Genomic DNA, 17,585 nt, shown 5'->3' with positions numbered 1-17,585 from the left:
TTATAAAGCACATATTCTGCGTGACCATAATCCAACATTCACTTAAAAACTACCTTACTAGCTAATAATAAGCATCAAATTATTTTATTGAAGCAAAATAGTTAATTGTTTGTTAATAGCAAGAATTGGACCTAAAAATGAAGTTTGACCATTTTATTAAATGTAATTTTTATGTAAGTTTTTTTTTTTTTTTTAGATTCACGTATCTTTGTTGAACAGTATTAATTTCTTAAATGAAAAAAAAATAAAAAAACTATGCCTTGATTTCTCTTTTATGGACAGAACCATTGCTAAATTTCCTTTTTTTTTTTTTTTTTTTTTAATACATCACCCAGTAGGTCCTCGGATTCAAACTGTTGAGGAGCAATGGAAAATTGCGTATATTTCTCTTGGTAATATGACCCAGCTTTTTAAGAATTTAAGAGTTGCATTAATTTATTTAACAAAGGAGATATGAATATAGCCTTTGTGATAGGTTTCCATGACTTTGCCAGAAGAGACATACGGCAGCCTCGGAGATGAAATTACACAGGCCTGGATTCATTTACCTCTCACTTTTCAACTCTGATGAAGTGCGTCAAGTTCTGTCATTGACGCCAAGTTACCATGCAGACACTATTCACCTAAAGGCTGGATAATGACACTGATTTACTATTTATTTCAGTTTGAAAAAATGCCTTGTGTTATATAATCACTTTTCCTCTCACATCTGCATAAACCTTTGGCTGTTACAGGTTACTGCACAAAGCTAATTCAATGACACCCATGACAGAATACAGTACTTTCAGATTAGGAGTAAGTAGCATATTGAAAAGCTGCCTGAAAAAAAAATTACCCACTAGGACACAATTTTATTTTCAGTGAGATTGTCATGATGATATTTCTAGTGGGCGTAATTTTGCAAAACTGGAAGACACATGCTACGAATATTTAGCAGATATTTTAATTTGCCCTAAAAGGCTTGGATTAACCGATCAATCTTGGGAAGTCAAGAATCAATTCCAGATAAGTCAAAGAAAGAAATCGTAATACACTTTCATTAACTGCGCTCTTAAAAGCGGTTCAGCATTTACTGTGTCCTCTCAGGTCTTACATCATTTTGTTGCTATTTTAAGGCGATTAATAGAGCAGGGTCTTTTGGTTCCTTCTGTCAAAGTCAAAACCGGAGCTGATTTTATTATGATCCGCTCTGCATCTCACCACGGAGCCTGTCAGATTTGAGGGAGTTCACCGTGTTCGTTCAGGCGGATGGGAATGGCTGTTCAAAGCTGCCATTGTTTGAGAGCTGTTTCTACACTCTCGGTGCTTGTTGCAGAAGCTTAACAAAACCTTGGGGCTTTGCACGTCCCTGGTGAAAAGCGCCTCTTGTTTTTAGAAGTAAGCCATCTAAAGACATGGGTGCCTGGGGTCTGGAGCCTCCTGTGATTCTGGGCCCTTCGAGGTTTCTTTCATTTGCTTTGAGGAATTAAGTGTCTTACAGAACGACAGTCTTAAGACAGCGGCGCGGGCTCGTGGGAGCAGCGGGGCGGAGAGAGCCGCTCTGCAGGTGATGCCTGAGACGAGCTGAGATCTCTAATCAAGGGCATTCACTCTTCACCGCTAAATAAGATTAATGAAAGCGTCTAATCTCTCTCTTCTTCTGTCTCATTCTCAGCGTCCCACACAGAGGTGGGTGCTGTTACTAAACTTACATGTATATCATGGTATGAGTAATTTTATATCACAGCAGCAGTATTTATCACAATATAGTTTTTCCTCCAAAAATTGTTTATTTATTGAATAATCTTATAGCAGTGCCTGCCAATATTTCATCTTATTTTGTTAGTTTGTATGTATGCATTGCACAATATGTTGGTGCCATACTGGGTATTAGCCAATAGTGTTTTTTATTTATTTATATATATTCAAAAATACAATTATTTTGTTTAAATTCAATTATTTGTGTTTATACAGCAATATACGTTTGCTAATATTGAATGTTTTGTTTTAAATGTAATTTATATATATATATATAAAATATTATAATTTCCTATAATGTTACATTTTCATTTGTTTTTCATTATCTAGTACACAAAGTTAATATTTAACACAAAACACAAAATTATTGTCGCTCTTTTATACTGTACATTTTTTTTTTTTTTTTTTTGCATCACTAATTGTAATTACTTATGTGGAACACGCTGGATGCAAACCATGGGATCATTTTTATTTATTCACTTTTTTTAATCTTGGTCTAACTAGTATTAGTTTTAACTCTAAATTAGTGATAATTTAGTAAATAGCAAGTAACCAAGCATACATTCTCATACTCTCAAACATACATCTCATATTCTACATCAGTATACAGCGATTATGCAGACATTTTGTCTTACAAACACCACTTACAAAGTTTTCTGTCTTCTTTACTCATTTAGGATGCACCCTGCTCTTTATTTAAGCCATGTTTTTGAATAGTCCCTCAATAGAAGTTAAACATTTGATGTTTCTCCATGTGATCTTCAGTCTTCTCTTTATCTGCTTTCTCCAGGTTGCTCCTTTACTTACTATATTTCGCACAGATTACATCCATTCTCCTTGTTTCATGCATTACAGAACACATGGGAAGGAATGGAAACCTGAAGGCAGAGATGCTTTTTCAGGTCTGATCTTTATTTCTGTCATCCATTGTTTCAGAGGGGGAGGATCTGCAATGACCTTTTAGAATAACTGTCCCATGATGATGAATAAATGTGTAGAAACATGGATTTCGATCTGGCTCATGCTGTGGCCCGATCCTGTTCTAGATCGGATAAAGAACATTTTTGCTCAAGTCTGAGATTTATACAACTTATTTAGTTGGGCTGTGACTGATCAGAGATAAATATATTGTCGCTCCCTGTAGACCTTATTATAAATCTACACACTGCTTTCCAAAATTCTCATCTGAGAGCTTTTGGAAGAAGTTCTGCACAGATTTCTAATGATCCGATACCTGGATCAGAGCCACAACAGCCCAATCACTAAAGAAAGCAACCGTGTGGTTCAGGGTTTTCATATCCTATCTGCTTTCTTCAGACAGTAAGTCAGCCCTGCTACACTCTCTAACAGTGTATAGATTTGCAGAGCTCAGTGTTTTGTAGTTCACTTTAAATATATTGTGTATTGACCCGAATTTTGCTATTTTATTGTGAAATAGTAAATGGAAGACAATATATATATTTATTTTTTAATAAATTATAAATAAATAATTAATTTAAACAAATCAGTCAGTCATTTTATGTTAATAAATTTAGGCATCACAACATTTAGTTATTTTTTTTTAAATGCATTATTTATTTATTTATTGTAATATAGAGTAAAGAAATATACATTTGCCGATATTAAATATTTAACTTTAAATTATTATAACTTTTTTTTTTAATTGAACTTCCCATAATTGTACTTTGTTTAAATTAATATTGTTAAAATTAATAATCTCCTTGCAAAATGAATATCTATCAACGATTCTGACTTTTTTTTTAAAAAATATGTATTTTATTTCATTACATTTCACTATAAATCCGAAATTGGCGAAAGTTTTTGTGCATTCCTAACTGTAATTAAACACAACCCATGGATATATATATATTATATAAGTCCTGACTTTGTAATACTAGTTTTCAATGGGTCCAACTCTATATTGGCTGATGAGTCACATTAGTTGCCAAAATCAAGTATCGAAATGCAAGTTTATGATGATAATGATATGTATCCAGTAAGAGCTGATGCATTTATTATTCACTGATACTGATCTAACAAAAATAAAAAATAAATTGGCTAATATGGTATCAATATACCATGCATCCTCCTGTTACAGTTAGATGCATTATGTAAGTCCTGATTTGATTATATAATTCACTCTGAGCTTCACAGTTCATTCAAACACAAGTTCACTTCTTTCTTTTTTTATTGCAAGTACTTTTTGGCTGCGAATCAGGATTTTATATGATTCATCTCTGTGCTGGTTGGTTCAAAGAGGTTTTTTTTTAATGCATAAAGAGGAAATGAATGGGGAAAATGCTTTGGGAACCAAGACTGTTTGGCTCTCATTGATGTGTGCCCTACCAGTCGCTGACATCAATATTGTTTCTGCCGCCCCGTTCGCTGGCCTCCCGCTCCTCCTCACTATTGATGGATGACCCCGTGCATAAAGAGATGCAGGACCGCAGTGCAGTGTCATGCGTTTTGCCGTTTCAAATGCAGATCTGGGACTTCTGCAGCAGCTAACCGAATCGAAGAGAGATAAATCTCCTTGTGCATGTGTCTTACATGTAAAACAGCAATACATCTTTTCACAGCGATATTAAAATCTCTCTTTTATTTCATATGTGGGTAGTGAGGCATTAAATTCTATAATGGTTCAGTACTTTATATATGTCAAAACTGGCAATGTGGAATAAAGCGTTCATTGATCATTTTCATGGGGAACGGCTTCTCGCTGCGCAACAGAGGGTTGCAAATCTTCACAGTTTGAGGTCTACATGTTCTTAACTCAATCGGAGCAAGGTTTTTTAAATAATTTTTTTATCTGCTTTGTGCACAAACTTTATTTATTTTAATACAGTCATGTTAAAATATTTCTGAACTGCACACATTTTTTTTTTTACAGGATGCGTACATGCTGTTTTTCTGTTAAAAGAAAACAACAGCAATGGAAATTTAAAGTTAAGCTTTTCAGAAAGAAAGCATTGACTGAATTTGACTAAAATACTACTTATATACTATTCATTAATATAATTTTACTAATCACTTTATAAAAAAAATTAATACATGTATATTTATTTATTAACGAACAATCTGTATATCATTTTCTGTCTGTGTGTCTGTTTATATATTAGTAAGTAAATATAATATAAATCTAAGCGTATATTAGTTATTAAATAGCTATTTATTTACTAACTGATATTCTGGATATCAGTTTATTTTATATATATACAATACATTTTTAATTAATATTATTATTAGGGCCGGGACTTTAACGCGTTAATTGAGATTAATTAATTACACAAAAAATAAAGCGTTAATTAAGATTAATTAATTACAGAAAAAAATTCCCGCATTTTTAAAAACTTATTTTTGCACCGCGGAACGTTTCTCACTGGATGAGTTTCGGCGGACCGATTATACTGGAGCACCAACTAGCGTCCGCATATCACCGCAGCACATGATCGAACCTCAATTATCACCTCAACACAAAACATATAGCAGCTAGCGTGGACTTTACACTTCATGTTGAACTATATATTATTTTGTTGGTGCAACAGTTTATGTTGAACTCTTTATTGTTTTGGCCAAGGTTATTGAGAGTTGGACTTAGTATGTTATGGCCTCTGTAAGGTTAGTAAGTAGTAATTAGTAAGGTTTTCCAATGTTCTGAATGTAATTGACAGTATTGTGTTTTACTTAAAAAAACACTTTACAGAAGGTTCCAGCACCTATAAGCTTCCTGAATTTCTGAAATGTACTATTTCTAAATTGTTCCTAAATATATTATTGCTACACTTAATGGCACTGGTCTGCTAGACTTGGCTGAACAAAAATAAACAATATTTTGTTGCTTAAGCTTATGTATTCAGTCATTATTCAATGGTATACTATAAATCCATGTGAAAAAAAAAATACTTCTCACTGTTTTCAGGTCAAATATTTATATGCGATTAAAATGCGATTAATTTCGATTAATTAATTACAAAGCCTCTAATTAATTAGAGTCCCGGCCCTAATTATTATTATATATTTCAGAAATTTAATTAAAAAAGTAACTGTTTTATTAATAGAAGTGCTAGTGAAATGTTATTATTTTCCACTATTTTGAATAATAGTAAAGCGAAAATTACAAAATAAAACAAATGAAAATATTCTAAATAAATAGTGAACAAAATAAACATAAATACATTTTTATATTAGTTAGTAAATATTTATTAATTTACTAATTAACTAATGTTCTGGATATTAATGTGTTTTATATATACCAAACTTTTTTTTAATTTAATATTTTATTCATTATATTTTTATTTTAATAAATAAATATAGATTTCATAAATAATTTAATCCAAAAAACAGTTTTATTAATAGAAGTAGCAGTGCAATGTTTACATTTTTTACTTTTTTTGAAGAACAGTAAAGTGACCAAATCTAGGAAATAGCACAAATGAAAATATTGTAAATATGTGGTGAATAAGAGAAATAAATAAAAACATCAAAACAATCTTTGCACTAACAGTTTTCAAGACTTTATTTGTTAGAGAAATATACAGCAGTGGGTGAGCAAGCTTTGAACTTGATTCTCTGTTGTTCTCAAACTATCTTTATTGGCATAGATGGATATATACAAACTGGGTGGCCAATATCTGAAGTGCAAATGACTCCATATTTAATTGTCTGAATTGTAGCCACGCTGACATTCTGCTGCAAAAATGAGTGGTGTGATGATGGAATTTAATTATGTATTTTTTTTTTTCTTTAGCATCATTTATTTTCATCATGGGCGTGACATATGGGAGGTCTCTGGGTTCAGTGTGTTGACGTGGAGTGTGAGTTCATTATTGAATTTGCTGTCAATGTAAATAAGTGCAGTGTCGTCTTCTGGTTTCCCATAACACAGATCAGAGCTGAAGCCCTGGAGGTTCGGATCTGTCCTGATAACGCTCCACCTCTGCAGACTCGTCAATAGTGCCAATTATGTAGACGTGTGTGATTTTTGTCATGTGGCTCGGGTAGTCAAAGTAAACCCAATACATGTCCTGTCTGGCACGTTAACCATCCGAGGGCCTCTGTTTTAATCAAAAGTTTACCAGATAGTCCTCCGTTTGTTATTTAAGGCCTTTGACAGAGTTTTAATAAAGCTCTAAATGTATCTCATATCAATAAAGTGTGGATTTTGGGAAAGAGGCTTGTTGAATCAGTTGCTGTAATAACACTTTTTTTCTTTTTTCTGTTTGGCTGAGAAGTCGCATGCTGTCAGTGATATTGCAGATCTTTACCCGGGGACCCAGCTTCTACGGAGCGTGGTCTTATCTGGAATATTCAGTGCAGATGTGTTAGACGACATGAACGCTATGGTTTTCTGAAGCGGCGGTGGTACAGTATCTGATCTGTGCTGGAGCAGAGTGCTTGATTGGGATTCAGAGCTCTGTGTTTCCATGCACATTTAATTTGTGCAAAATTCTAATATCACAAAAACAATATGCCAGTAAATAGCAGAGTGGAAGTTGTATCCACTGGGGAAGTCACTCTGGCTCTATTATTAAATATTATGAATGACTTGCAGTTTAGAATTTTTCAGTGGCATAACTTTAAAATGATTTTTTGGAATTTGTTCAGTGTATTTATCATTTTTATTGTTCTTTTTTTTTTTAGAAAGTAATTACTTTATTCAGCAAGCATGCATTTAATAGATCAGAAGTGAAAATAAAGGTTTCTGTTTCAAATAGATCTGAAAATGCTGAAAATTCAGCTTTGCATCTCAAGAATAAATTACATTTAAAAATATATTCAAATAGAAAACCTTTTTTTATTTTTATTAAACTGTTCCACAGTTTTTTTTTTCACTATATGTTATATCAAATAAACTTTGCCTTTGAAAATAAAAATAAATGAAAAAATTTTAACAGTAGTGTGTATTTCTTTTCGGACGCTTAATTTTTTCTACCCATTTTAAACTTGAGATCAAACTTGCTATTATCTATTACCTAGTATCTCTTATCTAGTAAAAAGTGCTTTCCCTTTAAGGGTATTTTATACCACAAACATAAAAAGTCCCTCCTGTACCTGTATTGAAGTTAGGATGCTTAAAGTAATTTAGTAGCATTTAAACCATTTCTATTTGTTTTTAGTGTGCTCTTTTATTTACTTTTTTAAACAATATACCATGATTTATTATATCAGTCATTTATTGGTTTTCAGGATTAACTTAAAAGGAATGGTCGGCTTCTCAGTACTGGCCAAACTTTAAGTGTTGGTATTTTGTATGTGTCATGGCAATTTTCCATTTTAATAAAGGTGTTGAATATGTATTTTCCTGCAGGAAAAAGTCTACATTCATACAGTCATTCAGGGTTGGCTGTAAATTGCAACAACGAGGAAACACCCAAACGTAACATTTATACCTTCATCTAATGCGGATGCTTTGATCTCTTTCAGTCATAATGCATATTCAACATATATGTCCATTTAAGGTGCCTAAATATGTCCTCCAGATGTGTTTCTAAGAATTTAATGAAATCATTTTCTAAGTAGCCAAGACGTCTATAAGAAGCTAAAATAACTCTTTCACATTTGTTATATTCACTCACACAAATAGATTCCAGTTATCTCTCAGCTCATCAAAAACTCAGACAATCTTTAATACAGTGAACCAAATAATATAAATATTTCAGATAGAAATAAAATTTCCTCCACAGTATGCCTTCTTTGTTTTTCCCTTTTTTATTATAAATTTGTAAAACATTTGGAAGTAGGCTACTAGCTATTAATGCTATCATTGTCATTCTAACTTTGATTTTGCCATTTATTCTTAGGAAAGAAGCTCAGGTGCAGCATGCTGGTTTCACATCTGTGCACTAAATGAAATCACCATGTCTGGTTTGTGAGGGTTATGGGGCACATATGTGTGTGATGGTATGGGGCTGGAGATGACCCAGAGCTGTTTAGACTGCCCTCTGACCCACAATGCCGTCAGCCTCTGAATCAGCCCTTTCCTGGTCGGTGGGCAGACTGTACGTGGCATTAAACATCAAAGCCGCATGTCGGCAGAAGTCATGTCCTCTAAGCTGAGAAGAGATCCCGGCTGTGTCTCACGAGGGCCTGAAGACGTTCACTCAAGAGGGTAAAGGGGTTCGGTTCTGGATTAAGTAAATCATAACCCTTCCTCTTCCAAACCGACTTTGATTCAAACCATATTTTATCTTGGCGACTTATAAATATGTTTGGCAAAACATTAATTTAAGGCCCTGTTTGTAAAGTCAGGCTTTATCTTAATCCTTTTATGCTTCTGAACTGTCTAACTGACTGAAAATGTGATTTGTCCAAAACGTTCATTTATCGCTGCCGTCTTATTGTCAGTGGGATTTTCCGGTACTTTTTTTTGTTCTAAAGGTCATTTTTGTCCTTAACACAGCAATAATTGCATGAGGCCACCCTCTCCCTGAAGGCCAGAAATGTATTGGCCTCTTTTTTTTGGGGGGGGATGACTTGAATTGAAGTGATTTGGCACAATTGTATGTGTTGAGGATGAGCAAAAATGGGATCAGCAATAAAGAATACATTTTTTTTATGAGATAAATGACTTCTGTCAGAACCAACAAAACAAATAAAGCGTTTATGTTGCTTTAAAAAGGTTTTCATAGCTCCAGGATTCAGCACAGCATCATTTATGTTTTCCTTTGGGTGCTAATTATGTCTGTGTTCGTCTCGGAACCTTTTATTTTATGTAATTATTTAACAATAATAATAAAATTTTAGAAATCAGAGAATTAATTAATAATAATAATAATAATAATAATAATAAAAATAATAATAATAAACCAACAATAAAACATGTTATTGTATTTTGATTTTATTTTTTATTTAGTTTTTTTTTTTTACCCTCCACATCAGCCAATTTTTAATGTTTTGTTTTATTTTGCGTTGTTATTATTATTAGTATTAATTAACTAGTACTAATAGTACTAATATTATTAATCCTTGTTTATTTACCCTCCACATCATTCTGTCAGACGTTCATGCGTACAGACAGTTTTTATGAAGTTAGATATCTCACAGTAGCTCTAAATTAACTTCTCCTCCCTTAAATCGGCCGTGCAAATGAACAGCTGTTTCGTTCACACCATTGCTGTACAGAAACGCATCAGATTGTGAATGCCCACGCTTGCTTGTTTGTAATCAGTAACGCCTCTATATAAGCTGAATAGCAATGCATTCTGCCGCAGTGATTTGATCAGGCCGTTCACAGTGAGATGCTGGATGGAGGAAACGTAAATACAGGCTGAGCAGATGAATGTGTCGGTGTCTGCGCAGTCAGTGTCCTCTCTGCACCTGCAGCCTGGAGGGATTCAGCATCAGCATGCTCTCTAACTTAGCTCTGCCTGTTGTGGGGTTTTCAAAGCAGTGTAACAACCCGTAGGAGTTAGTTGGAAAATTAAGAACTTTGGAAAAGCTGTGTGTATCTCTTATGTTTCCGACACACTGATGTTATTATCTGGGGGGGCAGGTATGTTTAAGATGTGTTTGTTAAGGATTTCTTGTCTTATTCGAACATTGAGTTTGATTGGGAGATATCGGGATTCTCCCAGTAGGCTTTAATTTGACTACAATTGACAGAAATCAGTGAAGACAGTTTTGTGAGAGAGAATTTAAGTATGAGCATTAGCACAAACAAAAACTCCCTGACAAACAGATTTCTCACAGATTAAACTGTTTTCTTGTCAATATTTATTTAATTACTTGCTCGTAAATATTTATTTTTATTTACATATTTATTTACTTGACGTTTTTACTTGTATAAAGATTTATTTACTTATTTAAATTATATTATTCTTTACATAATTACTTACTGACTTATTTACTTAAATATTTTATTTCCCCTATAACATAAGTAAACAAATGTCTATTTGTGTTCAATTGTATATAATAAAAAATACCATTTAATTTAAGACTTACTTTAGACACTTTACCCTAAAAAAAAAAACTTAATGCACAGTTTGTTTCTTTTGTATCTTTGTTTCCTTTGTGTTTGTCCTTTGCTTTTTTATTGAGGATTGTGAAATTTCGCTTATTTACAGAAAATGTGTATTTGATAAATCACTAAGTTTAAATGAATCAGTCATAAATTCTTGGTCATATGGCCCACTCATAATTGTGATCACAATATTGACCAAAATAATCATGTTTCTGATTTTGGGCGTAATAGAGCAGCACTAATAGATGGATATATGGATGGATAGATAGACATATGATAGATCATTTACTTTCATTTCACAATAATTAATTTACTTGATGCGCTACACTTGTTTAAAAGGATTGTTGGTTTAATCTCTGTTGATAATTGTTGCTTAATTTACTGTCCTATATTGTTTATCGAAGAATTAGTTTGAGGGATTTTTGATACTGTAGTTTTAAGTCCAGCACATGTTGGTCTTAGCAGGGGCTCTGGTCCTGATTGTGTTTTTGGGTTGGACTCATCTCTTGTCTCGATGGCCTGATTCCATCATAGCTGTGGGCCATATGGCTCAGTCATGTTTTCCGTCTGTGCGGCGGGCGATAGTTTCCACTGCCATTTCTGCATCACCCCGTCCAACATATATTGATCAGAGTGCAATTAATGAGTCTGCGAAACCCAGACGGATCACATGCGACGCGGCGGACGGGGAAATTAGAGTGTCATCTTGCATAATAATAGCATTATCTTACCTTGTGTGCTGTACATTTAGACTTCTGTCCATCTCTCAGCTGCTTGTGTGAAGATAAAAAGCACGATTCTAGCTCGTAGTGGTAGCCAACTGAATTTTATGGTGAACTATCCCTTTAAGAGTTGCGGTGCAGTATTAATCAGCGTGTCTTACTCACTGAATTAGGGGAACAGCATGCAGATGTTTTGGAGGCAGAGAGGATCAGGGCCGATCCGAGCGTGACCCAGTCAGGTGTATCTCTTACAACACAAAATCAGCTCACTCGCTCTCTTAGTGGCCTTATTCGTGTGTAACTGCTTTTTCCTGAGGAGATTAGCTAAATTTGAGTTGCATGGATATACTTGCATGGATATCCAAATCAAGCACTTCTGTGTTTCCCAGCACAACTTCAGTAAAAATTACAGTAAAATGACCCACTGTTTTTCAACTAACTCTCTGGGGTTCTGTGAGAAATCTCATTATTTTGCACCCTATTTCTCGTTTATTTAGATTTTGCTCGAGCACCATAACTAAAGAAGGATTTCTTGTTTTGTGGCCTGGCTGTTGCATCTTCATTATAGATGTGGACCAACTTTTGCCAACTTTATCGGTAAAATAACTACATAAATGCAATTATATAATAAATAATATAATAATTAGAAACTAAGAATACATGATGAATACAGTTTTTACTTAATATATATTAAAATATATTGCAAAATATTTATAACTTAATGAGTAAATAATTATTTTTTATTTAATGGTAAAAAACTAAACTAACATGTATAAATGATGCTGCATTTGGCGTACTGAACTTAACTCTAAGATATAATTATTAAAAAGAAAAATAATAAATTTTTACTTATTCACTATTAAATGGTGTTAATAAATATTTATTATAATATTTATATAGTTACCTTTTTTTATTCTTTTTTTTTTCATCAAATTGTTATGCTAAACATGCAAGTTGTTTAAAAGGATAATTGGTTTATTGTTTATTTCACTATTTATTTCTACTATTTACTATAAGCATCATAAATGGCTGCCTGGTCCACCTTTTGTTATACAGTAGATTTAGACCAACTTTCTGAGTAAAATAACTTGATTTTCAGGTTCTGCATCAGATATGACCCAATCATAATTCTTTCCTTTAATTATATACATAGTTATTTGCATGCATCCAGAGCGCGCGACCTTTCCACAACCTCATCATCTATTATAATAACCACAGATCCCAATCCCATCTAAATCAGTACATGAAATCACAGACGTCCAGTGTTAATAATAATTGTAGCTCAGACGTCATTTAGCAAACTAATCCTGTTTGAATAGTTCTATTCTCTCTCTAATAGTATTCCTTTAAGCTGATTTTACTTTGGCGTTTTATCTTATCTCCCTCAGAGAGCCAGAGAAGATCATCCCAGAGGGGGCTGAGATCTGGAAATGTAGAGACAGGTTGATTTAATGTGTCTCATGCTGCCTTACAGAGACTGGGAATGGAAGACACTGTCACTGTAGCTGAACATCATCATTTCTGTCTCAGTCGATCCGTCTTACCCTCCTCCTCTTTGCAGTGACTTTGGTTGGAGGTCTGAATGTTAGTGCGGAGAGCACATTAATACAACATTACCCTCTATGGATTAAAGGCTGCATGGTTGGAAAGACATTTATTTCCCCCCCGACTCCCCCTTTTTGGATCAATGCAGCCAATTTTGAAAGTCTGCCACACGTCGCTGTAGAAAGCCAGCCAGTGTGCTGTTCTGCTTGATATGTTTTGTAGTTGTCCTCTTGTGGCAATTTCTCTGAACATAGAGTCGGTGCCGAATGAGTCCCGAGGCGTCCGCTGTTGCTCGCTCATTCGCAAGTAACAAGATGTCCTGTTTTGGAAACGAATAACCGTACGGATACTTTTGGTAGCCGCAGTAAGGCAAACCATCTGAATCTGTATATGTAACGAAGTATTAAACCACATTTTTGCACTGTAATTCAGTGCTCAGTAACAATGATAGCAACTGTGGAAGAGTTCGATAGGGATAAGGCTTTGTGAATTATCAAAAATGTACTTTAACAGTAAAAATGTGTGCAATATTCCATGTTTTCAAAATGAAAAACTGTGAAGATGATGTAACTTTAAACGAATACATTTATTATTACTATTTTAAGTGTCATATGCATGCTTGTTGCATGTTTTCTTTTTGAAAAAAGTATTTTTCACTATTTAGTATTTTCAATAAGAAAAAAATAGCAAAGAAACTTTATTTCGAATCTTACAATATTCTAGCAGACAATTTATTAGCAAAATTAATGTACAGTACTTGTTGCATCTTATTTATGAAAAATGACAAATGGAAAAATGGAAACAAAAAATATTCGATAGAAATAAACTTTGTCGATATTTTTCAATATTCATACTTAATTCAGTAATATATTTCTAGTAATTATTTGAAAAATGTAATATGGGAAAAATATTTATTTTGTATATTTAAATGTTCATTTTTTGGTCAGTATTTTCCAAAATAAACATGGCAAAGAAATGTTTACCTTTGTAGAAAGTAATTAAATATAATTAAATAAAATGTGTATGTGATGCATGCTTGTTGCATATTTTGTTTTTAAAAATACAAATGAATTAAAAAAAAACTTTATTTTTTTTTACTACAATTTTATTAACATTTTTGTTTTAATTTGTCAAGTATTTTTCTGTATTCAGCGTTTTTTTAAAGACAACTGCAGAGAAGTTCATAAATACATTTATATATCATATGCATGCTTGTTACATATTTTCATTTCATTTTTAAATCATAAGAAAGGTTTAGAACTTAAATCCTCTATAGTTGTCAATCTTAAGCTTGGGGAAACACTCTTGTCTCATTTATTGGCAGATACCACTTGATTTAACGGTTTATTTCCAATGCAATTGAAACCATACATTTTAAAAATGTCTGAAAATGACCAAATACACCTTGGGGTCGCTTTATGTAGCAATCCAAGCATTTGACATCTGAGCTGCTTCAAACAGGGGCCCTCTGATGCAAAGGAAGTTGTTCATATCAGCACAACAAATCATACGCCTCAAAAGAACCTCACTGGAAAGGAAATGGCTGCTTCCCATTGGTGCATGAATGGCTTACTATGAAGGTTTAAAGAAGTGGAGGTGAAAGAAGCCTTTCATGTCTCAGAGCAGCAGTCCGGCCGCGAGGTGGGTGTCCTCCTCAAGAGGATGAGCGTCCTATAGAGACCCATCATGCTCTGCTCTTCAGTACACCACTTCATTTTCTGAATAAGGGCAGAAAGCAAGGACGAGCAAGGATAGTTCAGCCAAGCGCCGAGTTATTTGACAGAATGCAGTCCTCAGCAGGAAAGCCAAGGCAATCTGTTTCTCAGGGACCTCTGTCAGCCCAATATAGCACAGAGCCAGATTTTCACATCTCTATATGCTGGACGCGCAGTCTATTCTTGATTTTTATTTTTGAGACTAATGCAGTATTTATAATGTAGTTTTCACTTAATGATATGGTCTGTTGCAATTCTGCCTGTGGGATCTAATCCATGTGCATTTATCTCCTGTGTTTCTATTTTTATGCCGAAATCTTTGAGGCAGTACACCAATTTTAAAGTGTGCTGCTGTTTAGTGTGTGAAGGCCAGTGTTTTCCTTAATGTTTCATGTGCATGACTAAGTTGTACCAGATGTGTGCTGTTTTCTTATAAAAAATCTTTATAAAGGTTTTATAGCAGAAATCTCTTACTTTGAAGAGTCCAGGGTTCTTGTAAACCAGAACGTTAGCACACAAGTGTCTGTTTTTGGTAAAAGTATAAAGTTCAGCCAAAAATATTTATATTATATTATATTATATACTTAAGCCCCAAAATGAAATAATTTTATCATATACTCTTGTCATTTCAAAACCTTTCCAAAAGAGATGCAAAGCACCATATATGTAGTCCACATTTTATGTTATATTCCAAATTCTCTGAAAACTTTAAAAGCTGAAAGATTGAATTTAAAATCTTTAAAAAAAAAACATGATTTTCAGTTTTCACATGTATTGAACATTTTCTTTAGGAACAAGATTCAAGTAAAAACAAAAACAAAAAAAGTTTCAGATGGTTTCTCTGCCAAAGCTATCATATGACTAAAGAAAATGTAGAATATAGCGTTATTATACTGCTTTTTTTGGCATCTTGAAATTCAACTGCTTTTGAATTTTATTATATAGAAAAGGCTGGCCATTCCTCAGCATTTTATTTTGTGCTCCATAGAGAAAAACTACACAGGTTAAGAATGAATGAAGTAGAAGACACTTCTCACAAGTCTCTTTAATTCTGCATTTGCATGATTAAGTTGTGCCAGATGTGTGCTGTTGTCTTGCACAAAAACTCCATGAAGATTTTATAGCAGAAATCTCTTACTTTGAAGAGCCCAGTGTTCTCATATTAAGGCAGAATGTTAGCACAAAATTCTGTTTTTGTCAAAGAAATAGGATTTCTTCCTTGAAAACAACCACATTTTAAGGCATAGGGAAGTTATCATTCTTTCACTCTCATGTCCTTTCACTAACTTTCAGGTGTCTAATTCCAAGTCCTCTGAAAACTGTCTGATGAGCATCAAAGTTGAATTCTAAATCTTGACAATTTTGCTATCCATCTTTCATATGCATGAACAATATAATGTGTTTAAGAAGACTAAAGACTGTAGGTGAATGTGTTTCACACTGTTTCTATGACAAAGTTATCATACGACTTCAGAAAACCTTGACTATAGTGAACAAGTCAAATTATACATTGCATATAGTGCACTTTTTTTCTTGTGCTTGTTTTAGCACTTTGGAACTCAACAGATTTTGTTTCACAGAAGAAAGTCATGCAGATTTGTAAAGACATGAAGATGAGTAAATGATGACCGAATTTTATTTTCTGGTTCAAGTTTCTCTAAAAAATACGTCGTAGATTCATGGTTTCTCGAAGTGTTCTGGTGTCCATGATGGATTTGTGGAAATGTGTCTGGTTCCTCTGCTGACTGTCTGAAAGCAGGTGCACTTTTATTCCTGTGTCAGCGAGTCGCTCAGTCCTGCTGAATCTCCGCAGACGTCCTTGCGTGTAATAAAGGATTAATAGTTTGAGTCATGGCCCCATCTGCCGCTCTGCAGCGCTCAAGACTGTTTATCCAGCACAGCGTGACCTCGTGCTCTTTCACTGCAAGTACACACATTCTGAGATGTCAGGGTCTACACGCTGTGTTCAAGTCGCTCAATAATGGACTTCACTGAGTATTTGGCCATCAAAAGTGTGATTCCAAGTCATAGTTCATGCCCAGTCCAAAGGGCACTGCAAACGGCGTAGAGAACAGTATGACACCTCACAGGAAATGGGAGAGGGAAAGCTACCTCTGTAGTACACAATTTGGCTAAAATAAATGCTGAACCTCAGATGTGATTTTTCATGCAGCTATTCACAGGTATAAATGGCAATATAATAACCATTAGTCACACAACAGTTAAATAATAAACCAAATGAATCAAACCACATTTATTTTCATGTTAAACACTGCATCAGTTACTTATCACTAAACTGAAGTTTTTCTAAATTTGAGGATGTTGTAGTATTCTAATTTAATAATGATGATGATTAAATGAAATGTTATATTGTAGTTATGGTATTTAATAATATTTACAAAAAAAATTTTTTTTGGCATGTATTATAGAAATTGAATATTTAAATTATTTATATTTTACCATATGTTATATATCATGTCATATATATATATATATATATATATATATATATATATAATAGACAAATGTATAATATATAATAAAGACAAATATTATAAAAATGTTCATATTAAACATTGCAGGAGTCACTCATCACTAAATTATAATGTATAATTAATTAATTTATATGTTAAATTATATTATTGTTGTATAATAATTAGAATACAATTTTAATTAACCAAATCTAAACAAAAATCTAATTACTTACATTTTGTCAGAATTTCATCTTTAACGAAATGATCCACTGCTCAGTGTGCAGGGACCCTGTGATTCATCCAGTGAGTGTTTCTCGCTGTCATCTGGATCTGTGTCTCATGGGGAGGATTCGATATCGTCCTGAAGCCTGCGGTGCATGTGCTGGTCATGCTATACCTCATGTAGGTCAGTCATAAGCTGTGAGAGGTGAGC

At 33.6% G+C, this 17,585-nt stretch overlaps 1 protein-coding gene across 2 annotated transcripts in view; it reads left to right on the top strand.

Annotated features, from left to right (window-relative positions):
- Positions 1-17,585, top strand: part of LOC113108302 (double-stranded RNA-specific editase 1-like) — a 147,618-nt gene that overhangs the window by 51,404 nt on the left and 78,629 nt on the right. The window lies entirely within an intron of this gene.

The sequence above is a fragment of the Carassius auratus genome, chromosome 9 (genome assembly GCF_003368295.1).
Source record: "Carassius auratus strain Wakin chromosome 9, ASM336829v1, whole genome shotgun sequence".
Classification (NCBI taxonomy): Eukaryota; Metazoa; Chordata; class Actinopteri; order Cypriniformes; family Cyprinidae; genus Carassius; species Carassius auratus.
The sequence above is the reverse complement of the archived record's forward strand: the minus strand, read 5'-3'. Positions and strand labels throughout refer to the sequence as shown.